General features: G+C 36.7%; 1 long non-coding RNA gene across 1 annotated transcript in view; it reads left to right on the plus strand.

Moving 5' to 3' along the window:
* LOC121510824 overlaps nt 1–21,106 on the plus strand; it is a 93,574-nt gene that overhangs the window by 11,187 nt on the left and 61,281 nt on the right. Inside the window, exons 2-3 of the long non-coding RNA XR_005991992.1 lie at nt 376–442; nt 3,508–3,562. This is a non-coding gene — a long non-coding RNA (uncharacterized LOC121510824). The remainder of the gene's footprint in view (nt 1–375; nt 443–3,507; nt 3,563–21,106) is intronic.

Genomic DNA, 21,106 nt, shown 5'->3' on the forward strand with positions numbered 1-21,106 from the left:
AGAGGTATACATTCCTTGTTATGAAGTGTTTTGGACAAGCTGCTTAAAGGTGATAAGAAAAATACTCTTTAATTATTCATGATGCAGCGATTGTTATCATGAATGGAAGAAGTCACTGGAAAATAGAAAACTGGCTTTGTCTCTTATTGTTTGGAATGATTTCAGTGTGGGAAATTAGGTTTTTCATTTCAGTAGAAATGACATACAAACATCTCTTCGGTCATATTTGTATGAGTGAATGAAGAGGCCAGTTAGATTTAACACAAAATTCCTTACACTAAATCCTTCTAAGCATTCAAAAGTTAATCTAGGATTTTTAAAATTTTTTATTGAAATTTCTTATCCAAATACTCTTTGTTCCCTTTTTTCTGGAAGGTCCCACAGTGATGCTGCTGCTCTCCATCAATATAGGAAGCATTTGAGATCACCTCTGTTCACACAGGTGAGCTGCCATTTGTTTTTAGAATTGAATCCAAAAGAGTTAATCTAAGTTTTAAACCACTGGGTTCAAAGTTTCAAGACTTTGTCTGCTCTGAGGTTGTCAAATTAAAATTGAATATACTATCAGTAATGATATAGGGTGGCGGCTGCCAAGTGCTTATGCCCATGTGCTTCAATCACAGAGGTTGCAGTCCTCAAAGCAGGCAGCCCTACCTGTGGCTCCTTTCCCATAAACTTTGGTTCTCCACTGGTGGGTCGGGACTAGAGATGCACAATATTATTGGTATTGGCAGATATTTGATTTAAAAAGGCAGTTATTATTGGTATCAGCAGATATCAACATCTCTGCCGATATTTATATCCAGTATTTTGGCTGTGAATATCATATATGGACTGTAAATTTTTACCATTAGTAATAGGCATGTAAAGTTTTCGGCTGTTCCAACATACCTACGCCAGTTAAGGTGTTCAATCTTTAATCTTCAAGTTTGTTTTAATTACCAAAGTTTGTTTTTGTTCATACTTTTACATTCAAATGTGTTCAAAGTACTGAAGTTTTAGCTCTGAAAATACATACCTGAATATCGGTATTGGCTGAAATTATTCCATATCGGAAAAAATCTAATATCATGCATCCCTAGATGAATAAACAAGACAAAACTCCAAGGCAAGTATTACAATGCCTTTATGTTCACAGCACAGTCATACATAGACATTAAAAACACTCTCTGATGTGTTTCCGGCATCAAGCCTTTATCAGGAAGTCAAACAAACAAGCCTGGAATCTGTAGGTTCTTTGAAGTGGTGCTGACCAATAAGAACATGCCACCTGGGCATATGGGTAATGGCCTGCAGAGGGTGTCAGCATATAAACCTCCAGCAGATGATGTTAATACAGGTCAATGGATATACAAGAAACTCAACTACAGAACTATATATAAAGTTTAGTGGCCTGTCGTTTGTAAATCCAGAAAGCCTCCTGTTGATTCAATTTCTTTTGTCGATCTCCTTTCCTTATGGAGGATGGGATGTGCTCAATGCCGATAGTGTGAAAATAAAGGCATTTCAATACTTGAAGAGAGTGCTTTGGAGTTTTTTCTTGTTTATTCATCTAACCCATGAATCACATTTCCAAACAGCACCTCAGACTTTTTGTCAAGTCCAAGATGCATTTCTTTCTAAGATTTTTTGAATTGTGCATCCCTTGTTGGGACTCAAAATGGGTTGCGGAGCCATTTTCAGTGGATTGCAAATATGTTACTGGAAGCAAAAAATCTAAACTCTTTTAAAGCATGCTTGTTTTGTCCTGTCTCTTTGATTTGACACGGTTTGTACTGTATGAGGTCCAAAAATGTACTATTTTTTTTTTGTTTCATCAAAGAAATCCAATCAGTCAAAAAGTATCAGAAATTTGGGTCCCAATTTCTTATTGAGGAGTTGATGGTGGGTCCTGAGGCTCGACCAGTTGAGAACCACTGCTGTATACTATTCTTTCTCTCTCCTCAGTTTCTATTCTCTTTCCTGTCTAAATAAAAGAATAAAATCCCAACATTTAAAATCTTGAAAAACAAAAGTGATAAAACACTTACAGGATAGTTTATTCAAAGGACGCCTTAGAGGGGTACCAGAGAACTCCCGAGGGGGGAGCGAGGCTTTGTCTGCTCAGAGGAGGTCAAAATTAGGCTTGCACACTTAATTCGTAATAAAACATATATTTCCCTTTTCTACAAAGATCTTTTGGTAAGAAAAATGAAAAAAATAACTTTCTTTACTTAGCACCTTTTGAAACAGGTGTTTACAAAGTGCTTTAACAGACAGAAAAGGCATAAACTCAGGGAAAATAAATATCAACAATCAGACCAAACAGAGGAGGAGATATTTGACTAAAATTTCTAAGGTAAGTGCAGGATAAATGTTTTTTCCTTTAAAAGTGGTTGGACCACAACATGCTTAAAAGCAGAATGAAAATGACCAGTTAAAAGTCAGCTGGTAATCGATGAAAAAAACACTTGGCAGGGTTGGGAACCACTGCATCAGAGATTTATCTTGTTAATTCTATCACTAGTCCTTGATGATGAAGAATGTATAATTTTTATGAAGATAAAAGTTGGGAAAAATGCTGTAGTTTTTATGAATCTATGTGTTTTATACCATGACCTTGTTGAAAAACATTCATATTCTCTCGTTTTCACTGCACAGAAATACAGGATCATTTTTACTTTTTAAGCCCTCATTTAAGGTACGGAAGAAGACTGTTAAAAACTCTGAGAACTTTTCAATTCATTTCTTTTTCACTTTTATTTGAGAAGATTTTTTGACTATAGTGTTACTTTAATTTAAGTAAACTCCAATAAAAGTAACTCTACTTTTACTTAAGTCTGATATCTCTAGTCATTATAATTCTCTTTCTAACCCTGCTTAGATAATGATGTTATTTTAAAAACTCATGATAGCATTGCAACACTTGTTTCCTGTGGATCAAAGAGAGGCTTGGCTGTTTTGGGATGTTATTCGTGTTATTACTAAATTTTGTACAAGTAAGGGGACTACGAGGATCAAGGTTGGGAATCTTTTTCAGATGGTTTTAAACTTTGAATTCCTTATTTCTTAAATGTTATGAGAGTTTTCGGAAGCTCATGCAACAGGCTAATCACTGCGTTGTTGAATCTTTAGAGCAAAGTGAGAACTACAGCTGACAGTCGACTACCTAAGTTGAACATGTTATCAATAATTTGGGGTTTAAGCATGTACAATTTGGGATATTTCATTGTTTTATTTTTGGGAGAGTAAAAAAATTCCAGGGTGGACATACTGCGTATGACTTTGAACCTTAAGAGTTTGTTTTGAGCTTGTTTTGTAGCACAGCACCAGTTTTACGCTGTGCTACATTTGAGGTCTTTTCTCATCGGGTTTCACTTTAAATCCTTTACGTTATATTAAACACATCCAGTTGTTTATTATCTTATGCAGAAAATAAAGAAAATATTCACCCTAAAAAGCATGATTTTCTGTTATGTTGCCTGGAACAAAGGGTGTTTAATTCTCTGTCTCTATGACTCCTAACAGTGAACTCCCTGTGTGATTTAATGGGCCGCCTGTTTGTGATCCTCCTGCAGAACAGGTGAGTGTTTGAGCAGAGTGACACCTCATAAACTTGCTGATAACCTGTTCCTGTGTCTTCTTATCTGTCTTCCTGACAATCCCTGGGTCCCTGAGCGCGTTGTCGTTTCCCCTCGGGCCCATTATCAGATCCCCTCTGTAGCCTCTTGCACTGGCTGCAGTTATTGTGGCAGACTTTTATAGTACCATGATGTGTGTGTGACAACAGTAGCTTTTTATGAGCAGTTGCGTGTTGTCTTTAGGAACGTAGTCTCCTTCTTTTGTGTGATTTGACTGAGAGGATGATCCCCAAATTATTTCCTTTTCTCTGTCCTCCAGTAAAATGTAATAAAAAAAGAAGAGAAGAATTTAATATTTCAAACATTATGTCGTTAATCATCTTTTCCCAATCATGTGTCAGCACCTGATCGTCCCTTCGCGCTATCTGTGGGAAACGTGTTATCTCCCTCTGCCATTCATGTACACATTTATTGGATTCCAAGTCTGTGGGATCAATCTTTTGGCCACCAGAGGAGCATAACTAATGGCAACATTAGAATGGCTTTGTGAGAGGGACTGGCCGGATGTGGGTTAATCAAGCAGGAAATAATCTAGGATTTTATATCCTGCATGAATGGCCATAGGATATGCTAAGAATAAATTATTCCCCCCAAAATTTTAGCAGAGGCTATCTTTTGAATGAAACAGTTGCAGCGGGGCAGGAGGTTTGTTTTGCTATTTTTTTTTTCCTTTTAGGGAGGGAGGGTCGCTTCCCGTGTGCACACATGTGGAATTTCTGTGCAGATAATGACCGCCATCTTAATGCTCAGCCAGGGTCAGAGTGTCTATTCTGTCTGACCGCAGGTCTAGACGGCCTTCCTCTGCAAAGCCCCTTTTTTCCCTTCCTTTTAAAGCCCCACTTCTATTTTCCTGTTGTGCCCAAACAAGGATTTTATAAAACGGGTGACATCGCCACACAAGCTGTCTGCAGAATCCCCCTTAATTAAAGTGACTTTTAAAGCCTTCCTCAGACACTAATAAACCCCCCTCTCCATTAAGATCCTCCTAATTACTGTGTGCAAAGGAAAGAGGGGACACACAGAGACAGACAGTGTGGAGGTAAGCCTGCTGGCATTTGGCCCCATAAGCTGAGCGCCACACAAAAGAAAATGTCCCCTGGGTTACCCATCCTACCAGAGAGAGAGTCCTTTTTTTCAGCCGCGCTCCCCCTCTCCTGTTTTCTTCTTTATGAATGAAAGTATATGACATGTGGGGCTGACAGTGTCCATTCATAGAGCTGCTGGAATGTGTGAATAAGGGCTTTGAATGAGGCAGGAATCACAGCCACCTGATAAGTCATTAAGCACTCTTCTGACATTACCATTGTCTAAATGTGCATGGTGGAAGTGAGAGTGCTGTCATCTTTAAACAACCGTTCACTCGAGTGAGGCTGATTAGAAGAGAGAGATATTCAGAGAGATGCAGGAGTCCTTTTTAGGAAGCATTATTAAGCTGAAACTTTCCAATCACTGGACCAATTAAAATCATGTTAAAAGTTTGATTTAGGTAACTTTAATCCATGTGGACACCAGAATCTTGTATTGCAACACGTCACACTGAGCCACATGTAGAGTGTGTGGACAGTCACTCCAGCGTTGGTGGCTCAGGCCTGCCCAGAGAGGTTAAACGTGTTTGGTTCATGTCCTGGTCTGCAGATTAATGACATTAACGAAGTTTCCATTAGTCGCGCAACCGAGGGAGACATGAGCGTCCATGCGGAAAGCCACATGACTGAGGCAGAGATAAGAGAAAATGAAATACGTCTTCGTGGAGACAGAGGGGGCCAGGAAGTGCCACTCCAAATTAGCCGTGGGCCCAGTTTGTTGTTACTTCATTAACCCAACAGCCCCAGGAAAAAATAAGAAGCAGGGTCGCAACCTTTAGCAACAGGGAGGCCTGAGATTTGCAAAGAGAGGCTCCTGCAAACTTTAGCGGGATGCAACTGTTGACACAATACAGACAAGTATGGGGGGGGGGGGGGTTATCATTCAAGTGGGAGCTTCACTTCATGCAGACATTGGAAATAATAAGTGCAAAAACTCTAAGGCTTAAATTTTAGGTTTCTGTTTTTTATTTGAGTTCTGTCTTTTGACAGCTTTGACTTTTACCCAAGGCATTTAAAAACAAAATCTGAACTTTCTGCTTCTCATATTTTTAAAATGAACTTATACAACTTTAGAACATTTGAGGATAGCTATTGTTAATTTTATTTTCTGCCATTTTGCATTACCTTTCCCTATATCAGACATGATTCTAACACATTTAATATAGTTACAGTTATTGTTTGAAGGAAATGGTTTTTCTTCAGTTCCTTTTTTGACTTTAGATTGACTCAGATTTAATAACCTTCCAAAAATGATGTTAGGTGCATTCATCTTTGCATGGACACAGCTGTCAGAGGGTAACTTTTCACTTTTGTAACCTTAATTACATCACAAAGTACATTTTTGGAGGGATTATTTTTATCACTTGATTTTATTCCACTGATTAAAGTTGCTTATTAAAGTGCTGTGGTGTGGTATATTTCAGTAGGAATAATTCCACTGTATTATTTGGGAGTTACAGAATTAAATGTACTAGCAGACGGAGCTGTTGACATGTTCTTTTTTCCCATCTTATTATTATTTTTATGTTTTTCTCAGAAGGTAAAATGTAACAGTACAGTCAGATGTTTAATAAAAACACAAGCATATCTTTGTGGACAGTCCAGTCTAAGAGTCCATACATCTTCCATGCACAATCAACAAGAGTAAAAAGTGATAGTTTACTTTGTCCATCAGTAGAGAGAATAAATATGTGAAAAAGGAAAAATTATGCAACAAATATGAATTAATATTCATGTAAAAATACTTAATGCGCTGACATCCGCTGGGCCTCTTCATGTGCAGAGAACCCAGATATATAGAGCTTACACATGTACATGAGTCTTTGGGACATCCATATGTTCATTGCACTAATTCACAACATCATTACATTTCCTTTGTTTTATTTCCACACCAACTGAAAAATTTATACTTATATATTTGGAACAATTTGGTCAAAAATCTATCTTTTTTTAGTTTTAGCTTTGCTGTTATGAATTCCATATTGAAGACTTCTTTCTGGTCACATTCATTATTTATTATCTGTGTCAATGCTTTAGATACATTTTTAACATGGGCATTAATTTGAAAAAAAAAAAGAAAGAAAGCTTCAACTTCCTGCTGTAAATTTGGTCTCTATTAGCGTAATTCGTCATGTGGAATGCAGCCATAGAGGGGGGAGAAAGAGATTCTGCCCTCTTGTGTTGGAGGAGTTGGTGCAACAATGAACACATCCAGGGTTTACCCATGGCCCATTTAAAGGGTATATTTGCAAAAGCAGATGACTTCATTTTGGAAACACTTTTTTTTTATGAATGTGTGCTGTAGGTAATGTTGATCAGACAGAAGCCAGATACTTTGACCAAGAAGAAACATAGCTATATAGGCATAACAAAAATAGAGGTATCTTTAAAGATTTTTTTTACTGATATTATGTGGAGAACAAAATTAAGAAAAAGTTCATGAACGTTTTTCAGTTATCTGCTTTTGCAGATAACTCTTCATTTGTTTTCCTGAGAATGAAGAAGGACTTAAACCCTGCAGCTTTTACACAACCTAAACATACTGTCTCCTGTACTTAAGAGGATTTTTTTACTGTGAAATTCTGATGACTTGCATTAAATTTTGTCCTTCTGGAGTGTTATGAGGCTGTGATGCAGTGTAAATTTTGAATGCATTTTTTTTTATTTTAGTCTTAGTCTTAAGGATGAAATATTCTTTATTTTTTTAGTCATATTTAAGTCATTTCTAGCTTTTGTAGTTTTAGTCAACTTTAAGTCAAAAAAAACATTTCAGTCTAGCTTTAGTCCTTAAAAGGTGATTACATTTTAGTCGAAGCTTTTAATCACCTGGATTCCTGCCTTCTGCAGCTGAGAGGCAGAAGAGCAACAGATATGTAGTGGAGGAATGTAACGGATTCTGAATGTCCCACTAAAACTAAATTACATTTTTTAGTTTTGTTGTGTAGTCCCTGAGGGTATGAGGGTGCAACAGCTTTGTGCTATAAATGAGGTGGCTGGGGTGGAGGTGAGGCTTTTCTGGCAGCAGCAGCGTGGTGCATCGGCATTAATGCAAGCAGAGCTATGATTGGCCTCGGGAGCTGGGAGATAATAAGTAGGATCAGTTGGCCATCAGCTAATCATGGCTGGGGTATAAATACTGCGCCTGGCATGAACTAACGCTAGGCTTCATTACATTGCATACATGATGCAGTGTATCCACCCCATATCAGGGATGGGCAACTTTGGTTACCAAGAGGGCTGCATCTATTTTATTGTCAATGCCAAAGGGCCAAAGTGTTACAGATTGCTGGATATTCTCATTTTAACCATTGTGATTACTTATAATTCAATGAAAGGAAAAATAGTGTTGCTTTCACAGCCTTTTATTATCATTTATTATACCAACATTTATACGCACCTGGCGCATTCTCCTGGGCCTCATCCAGCTCTCTGGGTGCCCTGGACCCGGTGGGCTGGTCCAGATGTGAGGGGCAACTGTGTGCATTGCAGAGGGAGCCGCTGGGATACATGGAGAGAGGGGGCCTGGCATAGACCTGGAGGTTGGTCATCAGGAGGCCAGAGCAGTGCTGAACTGACATATGCTCCCATACCTGATCTGAATTGCAGCCAAGTATATCTACTAATTTCTTTCAAAGGACTAAACATAACCTAGTATCAAAGATTATACGTGAAATTTCTATTTTCATATTTTCATGGTAGATTTTGTCATGTTTTTAATTTGCTGGTATTTAAAGTTGACTTTGGGGCCAGACTGAGTGAGGTGGAGGGCCACATGTGGTCCCAAGGCTGCCAGTTGCCCACTTCTGACCTATTTAGTTGTTCCTTTATATTTAAAATGAACTATCCAGCCAGTGTGTAATAAGTAAATCCTCATTATTTCTGATCTAAGTTTGAAAGTTCACAAAGAAATGAGACGCGCCAGCTTTTAGGAGAAGGAGAAAACCCTCAACCAATGTTCTACACTAGACAATAGAATCAATTATAGGGAGTCATTATCAGCTGTTATATAGATAAATATAATACAGGATATTACTGGATCATCAATATTACATAATGGGCTTTGTTCCTGTCCAGCATTTGGCTGTGCACTTCAAAACAGAGCCGGGTTGTATAATGCTGTCCTTGTTGTTGTAATGCGAGCTGCACAGTGGCTCTTTATTTGCAGGCAGTGACTTTATTAGAGTCTATGGTTACAGACCCTTGGAAGGAGGGCTATTGTATTCTCACCCCTTCTCTGGCAAACACCTCTGCTGCTTCTCTTTCTTTGCACACTCTTCATAACAAACAGGCCTGATGGACTCTGCAGGGTGTGGGTCAAGACTGGAAATTATATACTTTTTGTTATTCTATCACTGATTAGAAATTGGTTGACGTTTGCTCAGATATGGCCTGTAAAATATAAGAAATGCCCTGCCAAAGATGTGTACTCCTTGCTTGTTTGTTAAAAGGTTACCACAACCTTCTCTCTAGTTTCTGTCTTTCCTTCTCTCTCTCACTCACTAACACACACTCACCCCCACACATATACCTGCTCAGCAACATGGATCGGCAGCAGCTGACTTGGCGAGAAACTCTGTGGCACAGGTAGACAGAGGCAGGGTCCAGCGAGTGTCTACTGAGGCTGCAGACACATCTGCCTGCTTGATTTCACCTGGTAACTGAGCATGTAGTATTTACTTCTCGGCTGAAATGCAATCAGGAGCTGCTGGCTGGCAGGGAAGCAATGAGCCTGCCATTAGGTGCAGTTTTCCCCTCGTCTTTAGAGAAGTAAGGATGAGCTGGATTTAAACAACTCTGAGAAATGTATAGGAATAGTTTGGAGACACATGGAAAACTCCAAGTGAACTTAAAGGAACACCCCCCTAGTTTCAAAAAGCTATTTTTTTTGTGGTTATAAATATCAGACAGAGAGGCAAAGCTAATTGTCTTTTTCCAACCTTTTTAACATTACTTTAAAACACTTTTAATATTTTACATTAATTTCAACCAGCTATTTCCATGTTTTACATGGCTTAAACTACTTATCTATACTTTTTACATGTTTTTCCATTAGCCATTTCTATATATTATATGGGTTTAAAAAAGTTATTTGTATATTTAACATGTGCTAAACCAATAATGTATGTTTTACATTAGTGTAAACCAGCTTTTTCATGTCATGTTCATCCCTTATAGATAAGATGTTTTTTTTTAACTCAACATACCACTGAAACCCTCCTAGCTGTCTTTCTTTGCCTACCGCTTTCTGTCACTGTCCAGCAGGAGTTCTTTTTTTTTAATTTAACATCAATTTAAACAAGTTGTTTAGACATTTTACATGGTTTGGAAATTGTTTTTCTATTCCTTTTTATATGTTTTAAACCATTTTATTATTTATGTAACACGGTTTAGAACCATTAACAGATTAAACAGAATAATGACAATTTCAAAACAAAATTTCATAATTTGAAAACAGCTGTTTGTATTTTTTTCAGTTAAATTATTTTTATGTTTTAATCTATATACATATATATATTTACATTATTTTAAAACAGCTACTTAAAAATATTTTTTTTAATCTAGAATTTTGTTTTTCACTTTAAATTATTTTAAAATAGTTTTTTCTTTATATATTTTCTACATTTAAACCAATTATAGCCTCTTCTACTTGATCAATTAAATATTTTCTATTTTTACCATTTATACCTTTGATTTGAAATCAGTTATTTTCATATTGAACATATTTTTCATGAGTTCCAATATGATTACCCAGTTATTTCTGTATTTTTGATCATTGTAGACCAGTTTCCTCTATTATATAAAAGATGCTTATTGGAGCATGTGATCAAAGCACTTGAGGATGATGACTGAATAAATACAGTAGAATGAGAGGCATTATAATGAGCTGTTTCACTGCTAACTCACTTCAACTCCTCATGAATTCCTGATGATAAATGTAATAGTGACCCCACTGAGGTTTCTACGGTAGAGTGCTCCTGTGTGCGCGTATAAACATTTACATCCTCGAGACAAGAGTCACCTCTCTAATCTGGCTGAAGAAGTGTGTGGAGAGGCCCTTTATCCCTCCCTGCTTTAACCGGTTGCTCACAGAAGAGGCATTTACCTCCGCTAATGGGGAGCGACTCTTTCACCGGGGCCTGTTTGCCTCTCAGCCGTCTGAAAGAAACCTCGACAGAGAGGAGACATTAAGAAAACCAGTTAATCTGGAGCATTCTGTGTGTGTCTGCCCAGGGAGTGGACCCAGCTCCATGGTGCCTTCTCAAGAGGTTTCTCTTCACAGCAGCTACAGAAGTGTCAGATCAGCACTTTTTTCAGTCGCCCTGATGAAGACACAGTGGTTAAGCAGATAAGTGGGTAGCCTCTCTGGTCATAGTGTACTGAGTTTGACGGGGTTTATTGTGTTGATAATGTAAAATATCAACCTCAGGACATTTACAGTCTAATTTCATGCATTGTGTATTGACTTCTTTGTGATCTTTACTAATACACCAAGGCCCTATCATACTTTCCTTACAAATTGTAGATGTACAGACATGACATGATGAATCAGATGATGGCATGATGAACTCTGTATCACTTTGGAACTTTTACCCATCTCATGAGGTCTGATTCACCCCTCGGGGAAGTTATTTGCAGTTATTTGTCTAGTAGAAAGTGTAAAAAAAGGCGTTGCACCATGTGAAACAATATGATTCAATATGAAATGGTATGACCAATGCATAGTGCCATGAAATTATGACAGGATGTCACACTATATAATACAATACAAGATAATATGAAACGATACGATAAGGTGTGATAAAATAATTTCCAATAAGAATAGATACAATGCATTGTGATACATTACGATACGGTATAATATGATGAGATGTGATAGAAGAGGTTCCAATAAGATATGATGCAGCGATGCAATCTGATAGGATAGGAAAGGACATGACACAATACGTTATAATAGGGTAAGGTACGACAGAATAAGTTCCAATAAGATATACAATGCATTAGGATAGGATAGGATAGGATAGGACACGCTATGATACGATACAATACGATATGATAAAATAAGGTGCTATAAAAAGTTCAGATAACATATGATGTGATCTGATAAGAAAGGACACGAGCCGACACAATACAATACAATACAATACAATACGATAAGGTGCTATGAAATAAGTTGCAATAAGGTATTACGGGATTTGATAGGATAGGACATGATATGATATAATACAATACAATGGAGTGCAAAATAGATAAAAATAGTTCTGATAAGATACGATGGGATAGGATAGGATATGATGCAATACGATAAGGTGTGATAGAATAAGTTTCTATAAGATATAATGCAAAAGGAGAGAATAGGACATGATACAATATGATACGATAAGGTGCAATAAAATAAGTTCCAATGAAAAATGAAGTTATGCAATGCTATATGACATTATAGAGTACGACACCATACAATGATCCTATTTAATACATTATGAAGTAATATGATACAATAAGGTGTGATAAAAATGAGTTCTGATGAGATATATTGCCATGTGATAGGATAGGTTAGGATAGCTAGCTATTAAGTTATTGAAAAATGCAAACCAATGTAGCTATGGCAGCTTTAGCTAAAGCTACTGAAGCTAATGCAAGTCCTCGTTCACGTAACTTGAGCAAACATAGCATAATCTAATCTATTTTACATAGCTTTGTTTGCTTTGGCCCTAGCTATGTTTGCTGCCTTAGACCGTTTTCATGGAGGACAAGCTTTTTTACTGAAAGCATACCGTTTACTCAGCTTTATTAAATGTTTTGAAAACTGTTTTTTCAGGTCAGGTTTTTGACTTTTAACTTTTGGTATCTAACCTTTACCTCAACCTTTACCCAAACCCTGTCTGGGAGTTTAATCCTATTTTGAAAGTTTTAGCATTTATTTTAGTTTTGACAGATGCGTTGTCTTACTGTTGTGGTCTGGAGCCAAACTGTCTTGAATCTAGCAGCTTGGCCTCCAAAATCTTTTAACTGCCAGTAAAACCAAGCCTTGTGCATTTTTGAGAAATACAAACATAACTGTAACAACCTGCCGACAGACAGCACTAAATAAAAATGTGACACATTTTTATGGACCTAATATTTTACAACTAGAAAAGCACTCGGAGAGCGCAGACCTCCGCCATTAGCCCTATCTCGCAATAGTACAGAATCCTTTAAAAAATTCCTGGATCTGAATCACTCCCAAAATCTAATCAGTTCTTCCATGTGCCATTTCTGACATGTCCTAAAAATTTCATCAAAATCCATCCACAACTTTTTGAGTTATGTTGCTAACAAAGTAACAAACTAACCAACAAACGAACAAACCCACTCGATCACATAACCTCCTTGGCGGAGGTAATTAAGGATTAGTTTCCTAATTGAACAGCAGGTTTGCTGAGAAGTTTGCTGACAAAGTCCTGATAAAGTGCTTGAAGTAAAAAAAATCCCAAAACATTCCTCTCAAGAGTGAAAAATTTAGCTATTGTTCATACCTTTAACCTTTGTCCTTACAACAAACTTTAAAGTTTACAGAGGGAGGGTGGAGAAGGAAACAAACTTTCATTCTTCTGAACTTCTTTTAGCTGAAGCCCTATGGTGCATCCAGTTCATGTAATCTGCTTATATGCATGGCCAATATATCAGCTGTAGATATTACATAAATCTTATATGTGCCAATGTAATAATTTACTTATTAAGATATAATCTGTAGATACTGATGTTATGGCAAAAATCTCATGCATCCCCACTAAACAGGTCAGCATTTCAATGCCACCATGTTTGCTTTGCTGGTCTGTTCCCTTGGCTGAGGCTGAGTTAGTGCAGGTCTTCTTCAGCTGTCAGAAAATGGGATGAGGTTTTTACATGCCACAGTATCCTGTTTTCTTTTGTCTTTTTTTAAAATTTCTTTAGGTAGCAAATATGATATGATGTGATATACTTTATTGTCCCCTTTAGGAAATTTGTCTTGGACTCCAAGCGCTGTACACATCCTGCTGCCATCACACAAATAGATTAGAACAATAAGACAACAAAAATCCAAAAGTAAACATTAAATCCACAAGTGCATGAGTGGTTCTTGCCATCAAGACATACAGATGAAAACAAACAACCAGCATATTGCACATACCCATATTGTACAAGATGGCCTAGAAATATTGAGATAAAGGGCTCATTCATGCTTCTGGAATATGGACTGAATGTTTACATGCCCAGCACACAAAACAGGATACTTAAAAATACTGTGGCAGGAGTGTTATATAAAGGTCATCAGTGACTGCAACAACAGAGATGTGTTGTTAAAGATGGGATAAATAAACAATGGATAAAAATCTCAAGAATGAGTTTAGAGAACTACAATGGCAGGTGCATGCCTGGAAACCAAAAGGGTGTAAATGATGAGTTCTAGCTGTAAGATATTTGTTCAGAAAATTTTTTTATGGCAATCCTGAAGATTAAGAAAATTAAGAAATTTACAACAATGCATACCTCAGCCCTAACCTCCCTGGAGACACACACCCACCCATGCTCCCACACACGCACATGCACATTTGTGTTTGAGTGTGTACGACAGATGCCGTATGGACTGTTGTATCCTCAGCAGTAAAGGAGGGCCCTGAGGGTCTCCGCTGTCTGACAGTACACCAGGGATCAGCTGTGACACAGTGACACCGATCCCCTCATGTCACACACACAATGCCACTTGCGGTGTGAGTGTGTTGTGGGATTTCATCATGTCAGATATACGACAGCAGATTTATTCATGTCTCTGCGGTGTGTTCAAGCACTGACTGCCTTTATTCCCCTTTAAAGTGCAACATGTCTGATAGACTTTTTTTCTAACTCTTTTTTAAATACTACATCTCAAAAACAGCACTAAAAATATCCTGTTTGTGCAGTTTCCATTCTGTTTGACTCTAGGTGGTCAGTGTCTGTATAAGGAGAGGAGAAGCAGCGTGCTGCTGTTAGTTGTACTACTCATGTTTGGCCAGTTGAGGCCATGCTTTCCTCAGGGTGAGCAGAGTCTGACTCCAGCATGTTCTGTCACTCCATCCCACTTTTTCCTCACAACAAGGCTGTAGATATGGGTCATAACAAAAGTTATTATTTGCAGTATCATCTAAGGGTCTTACATTTTTGGTTAACATTTTGAAGATCAACATTTATAACAATATAATTAATAAACAGGAGGTCTTCAGTTGAAAATGCTGATCAAAAAATAAACAGTATTGTTCCTTAAATCTTGTGTTAAATATTGTTATCCTATCCTGTTCAAAAGTCTCTACTAAAGTCTAGACTATATTGATTGTCTTATGTTTATATTTAAGTTATGTTTACTTCAAACTGTACTTTAGACTCAAGGTTATAACTGGGCAATGTGGACCAAAAGCCATATCACAGTGTTTTTTAGCCGAATGGTGATACTACTGTTCTGTAAAGAAGTAACTAGGGCTGTCAAAAGATTCCATGTTTAAATCACAGTTGATATCAGAATTTCTGTAGGTAATCACAGATAATCTTTACATTTTTTTCACATTTCACTATTTTTTATTCAAAACTGCTTTTGTGTCATTTTGGATTTTTCTTCTGTCTTAACCCTTTATGAGGCGAGGAACCATATATGGCCACTTCAGTCGACTTCAACGTGGCCTTCCCCCAGCTCTCTGTGATACAGTAAAACCAGTAGGACTTTCTGTCAGCCAATCAGTAGGTATCAGTCAATGTCATTGAATGTGACATCACACCATCTTACTAATCAGCAGTGGCCTAGAGTGTCTCAAACTTCCTGTTTCCTCCAGAACTCAGAAAAAGCAGGTTTAGGTCTCTTTTGGTCCCAGACAAATAGCCCGAAAATGATAACAACCCAGGATAAGTTGATGAAACGCTCACATTATAAAGGTGAATAGTAGTGCTAAATGTAATGATAGGCCTTGTTTGCTAAGGAATTCAGGCAATCACTGAAATTTCAGTGAGTTTTTAATGTGCAAGTAAATACTCATTAAACTCTATATGTGTTTGTTTTTCCATTATTCACATTTCTATATTATACAGTCTATTGATTTTTTTGTAACTATAAACATGCAAAGAACCATATATGATCACTTCGTTGACCTTGATTTTCACCATAATAATTTAAGATGAATGTAAAAGTGACACAAGTAAAACAGTACTGGGATATTCACCAATACTATTGTGGTGCAGGGGTCATCAACTACATTTTACAAGGGCCAGCTTTTTCCTAATCAGGCACTTTGGAGGGCTGAACTCTTAAATAAACCAAATGAATCTTAAAAATATATTTATATTTTTGTTGAACCATTTTCATTTTATTTCAAATACATGTAATTTTTAGGCGCTAACATGGAGATCAGCCTCTATATCGCAGCCAGCTACAAGGGGGCGATTGAGATATTTTAATTGAATATTTCTATGGCTGTCATGTTGTCTGTCACTGGGTTTGATGCTAATATGCTGTATACTGGTAAGTGAAAAATCCCAAGTAGGAAAATTGCACTCCCAAAACGCCTGTTTCCACAGAAAACGGCAAATTTTATCAGAAAAAAATGGACTGAAGATGTTGGGGACCTGATGTGGCCCCCTGCTGCCAGTTGATTATCTCTGTTCTAGAGCTTAAATTTTGAATTTCCATATTTCAGTGAGCTCCCTTTATAGAGTTAAGAAGTTTTATAGGTAGATCGAAGGTTATAACATGAACTTAACCACAGAAAAAGGAACTTGTTATGGATTGGAAAGGAAATGAAGGAACTGTAAAAAGGTAAATGTTTGATAACAAAAGGCCCAAATGACATTTGACTTGTCCACTGAGATGTCTTTGAGGTTTTTTGTGAGTTTTTGAGACATTAAGGAGCAGTGGTGGACTAGTTTACATCACTGTTGCTGCAGAGAGATGCTGCAGTGCCTTAACCAAAGTGCACTGAAGGGGACACCAAATCATGCAACTAATCATGATTTTAAACATCTGTGCACTGCTTATGGACCTTATGATCTTTACAGCCCTAGAAAAAAAAGGTTTTTACAAAACTAAACCTCCAACCTTCTATTTGTAGTTGTTCTATGTAAGTGCGCCCTTTTACATTAATTTCTACCACTCTGACCTTTGTACTCCTCTACTTTAGTCCGTTTTTGCTTTTATTTTTAACTGCATTTTTATCTACCTTAATTATTCAGACTATTTGATCTTACTCTGTATATTTCAGTCTCTCATCTGTTTAAAACTACTTTTTATTCTTTGAATTTCTTATGTAATTGACTTGACATCATTGTAATCAAGGGATGCCCCCTCAGTGGTTTTTCAGGTATAAATAAAGGCTGATTGATTGAACTACAAAAACTATTCAAAATCAAACAATACTGATACCTGTTTTGTACCTAAGCAACCAAAAAGAAGTCCTAGACATCCAATAATTTGCTTACTGCAGAAAAACTCCCTCACATTGTTGAAATCATACTAAAAAATGGAAACAGAGAGAGAGAGCACTCTCTAAATTGCAGAAGCATGCAGGCAACATTTAGAAAAGTGAATGGACGTCAATCTTTTATGCTTATCAGTTCCACCAACTCTTCCAAATGTTGCCAACACATATCAGCAATTTAGACACTTACAGGTTTTCTGTCATTTTTGATGATTAAAAAAATAAATAGTCCAATATTTTGTGTTTGGTACTTTTATTCTTGTAGCCGTTCTGTGGTATCAAACCGATATCAATACCAGTTTTTTTCTGATAATGTAATTGCTTCCTTTACAACCTCAGTGTGGCTTCGGCAGATGGCTGTCAACGTAAGTCTGGTTCTGCTCAGGATTCCTGCCCGATTAAAGGAAGGTTTTTCTCATCACTGCAACAAGGCTAACTACTACTGCTGAGCTCATGGTGATTAGCACTGGTCTTTCAAACAACAGGCTACATCAGAGAGTAAAGTCTAGACCTGCCCTCTTTGTCAAGTGTCTTGAGATAACTTTGGTTATGAAATGGTGCTATAAAAACAAAGATTGATTAATTAATAAGATAAAATAATTAAAACAGTTCCCCATTCAGACTTAACTCTCAAATACATCCGATCTTGTGATCTCTCACCACATCCCTGCTGGGTCTTACTGTCAACAGTCTTTTACTGAGCATTAGCCCTGACTTCTATTTTTTTTCTGTGAAACATCAACATATTGATATAAACAATATTGTCTTACCCTATATCTCATTAGGAAATACAGTGATATCTCTAAAACTTGATGAAAAGTCCAGGCCTAATAAAGGCAAGACAGTGCAACAAAAGACTGCACAACACATAAAAATACAACAGCACAACAAAAGATGACAATAAGTACACAATGTATAGAAATATACATAGATATAGACAGCAGAGGAGGAAAGTAACTAATTACATTTACTCAAATTACTGAGTTTCTCTTTTGTGTACTTGTACTTTTTTGGGGGGAAGTATTGTTCTTCATCACATTAAAAAAAATAAAAATAAAACGTCAAGTACTGAGTACTAAAGCTGAAATGGGGAAGTCCAAACTTTGTGGCAACAGTAGTTTGACTCTCACAACATGTGATATGATCCCACATTTTATCCCAGAACAGCTGTTGCGCTTAGGTTAAGTCACTCCTTATAATAATAATAACCAGACTGGAGCTCCACAGTGTCTTGTAGTTACTGCACATCAAAGAAAGATCATATTTTGCTGTGAAAGTCTCTTTGGCATCAAAAGTATCTACTCAGTACTTTGTGTAAACTTTAAATGGCTTACTTTCTACTTTTACTTGAGTGGAAATTTAGACCAGTATTTTAACTTCTACTTGAGTCAGTTTTAAACAAAGTAACTGTACTTTGAGTTGAGTATATATATTTTTCCACCTCTAGTAGATAGCTACTTTTAAGAGAGGCATCTGTACCAGTACGTCTATAACTGAGACTGTTAACAAACAGGACTGTATGTGATGTTGGACAGGACAACCATGACTTCTTTTTAAGAGGTAACAAGTCAGCAAATGAAAATAATACTCAGTTTCTTACAACAGCTTGGAGAGACTGCTTGTGAAGTCACAAACTTCTCCTTAATACTCCACTAAATCTTCCACTTAGTTAAAATGTGAGCACTTTGGTTAACTGTATAATAATTCTTGACAAGCTCAACTACACATTAGAAAAGTAATTCAAGTAATGAGTAGTTTTCAGGAATGAACCTCAAAAATTCTTAAAAAATATGAATATTTAATCTAGAGCAGGAGTGTCAAACTCAAGGTTCAGGAGCCAAATCTGCCCTGAAACAGTGTGAGGTCTGCAGATTTTTTTCCCTTGTAAAAGTGTAAACCTAACCTTTATTATTTAAAATATCCTGTTTTAACCATAAAAATCTGAAAAATTAAAGAGTAAAAATAATAAGAAAGAAAAGTCAGGAAGATAGAGAAAGATATTAAATAATGTTTTCGTTTCATATTTTCAAATTTGCATTTTACAATTCTAGCTTACAGTGATGATTTTGACTTTTTATTTCTTACTCTGACCTTTCTATCTAATAATTTTACTTTTTATCTCATATTTTGACCTTTTAGATTCAAATGTAAAATTCTGAGTCGTATTATGACTTTTTCATTTCCTAATTTTGACTTTTTAATCTCATATTTTGACCTTTTAAAATCATGATTTCTAATTCAATGTCATATTTTGACTTTTTAAATGCATAATTTTGACTTTCTATCTCACATCTTACCTTTAAAACATTAATTTGCCTTTAAGTTTTGTGTGTTGACCTTTTGAACCAACTCACTTATCGTTTTGACTTTTTAATTTCAAAATGATCAGTGCTTTTTTTTTTTTTAAGATTTTATTGACAATTAAAGGTGAAATTGTGACTCTGTAAGGCTTTCATGTTAGGCCTAAATTCAGAATTCAGCCCCCACTGTGATTGACTTTGACACCCCCTCGCCAAAATAGCCCAGTCCTCAGGATGTCTCATTGGATCAAATCTGGCCCCAGACCCAATACGAGTTTGACACCCCTGATCTAGAGCCTTCACAGATTATGATTGTTTTACTTCCCAAAATACATGTTTCTTCATAATTAATTTAGTTAAAATATGCTTGTAATTCAGTTTTAGTCCAGGTTTAAGGTCAGCGGAGCACAAAGTGTTGTAAAAAAAATGTTTAAACCCGAGGTTAGAAGTTTCCAAAGGACACAGGGTGAGAGGATGGTGTTTATGGGAATAGTTTTTATAAATACAAAGAATGAATACATTAGAACAAGAATTGAAATTTCTACAAAACATCCATGACTTAAGTAATATCTGATCATATACTGCCACTGGCTTGAGTTCTATACCTTTATGTAGATATTTGCCTTCATGCTGCACCCTCCTGCACAAATGTGCAGATTTTCCTCCTATTGAACATACAGTACTTAACAAATTTATTAGACCACCACCCAAAGTAAAGTTTATGCCACAGCTGCCCTAAATTAACAGCATTGGTAAAAACTGGTAAAACCAAAATCATTTTTTATGTTTCTGCAATGGTTAATTGACCAATATATAGAAGCTTTTTAACCCAAATGATATTTTTAATGCTTAAATATAACTATTATTGTTACCCATTAATTTTCAAATTTACAGATTTACAACAAAACTGAAAAAATAGTAAAGCACATTATTATTTCTTGATCAATATGTCAAATTATAGTTATTTACTTGCATTCCTGAACAGAAAAATGACTTTTAGTGGTTGAATGTTATGCTTGATTAATTTCTGACTTCTCAAAGAAGCCCAGTGAGCCGGCTCAAATTTTTGTTTAAAAAGGTGAATTCAGTTTGAAATTCCTCATTCTTGTTCAAAATGGTAAAATGTGGAGAGCTCACTGAAAATGAAAGAGTCCGCATTAAAGCACTTCATGATGCTGGATGGTCTCTGAGACAGGTGGTCTGATAAATTTGTTAAGCACTGTATATTTCAACTATCTTATTTAAATCCTCTGACAGCAGAAGTGCTTCTGTTCACTAGCTTTACACTTTAAATTCTTTAGGGTTTCTTATTTTGCACCAAAAGCACCAAGACAAATTCTTCATATGCGTAAAGATACTCAGCAATAAACTTGATTTAGATTCTGATTCAGATAACACTGTGTTGGAGACCAGTACACTGATTGTGGTGTCTGCTTCTCCCCCAGCAGCAGAGGTCCATTTGCTCTACTGGTCAGCCTCTCTCCAGGTGCTCACCTTCTCCCCTGAAACCCACCATGAGCCTGTCAAATAAGTAAATCCAGGGAGATGTGTGGCCCGTGAAAGGGATATGCTCACCCTGCTAGTGGGCGCAGAGACGCTCCTTTGTTTCCTGGCATGTCTCACATACTTTCAGAGGCCAGATAAGCCCC

Source organism: Cheilinus undulatus, linkage group 6 (assembly GCF_018320785.1).
Source record: "Cheilinus undulatus linkage group 6, ASM1832078v1, whole genome shotgun sequence".
Lineage (NCBI taxonomy): Eukaryota > Metazoa > Chordata > Actinopteri > Labriformes > Labridae > Cheilinus > Cheilinus undulatus.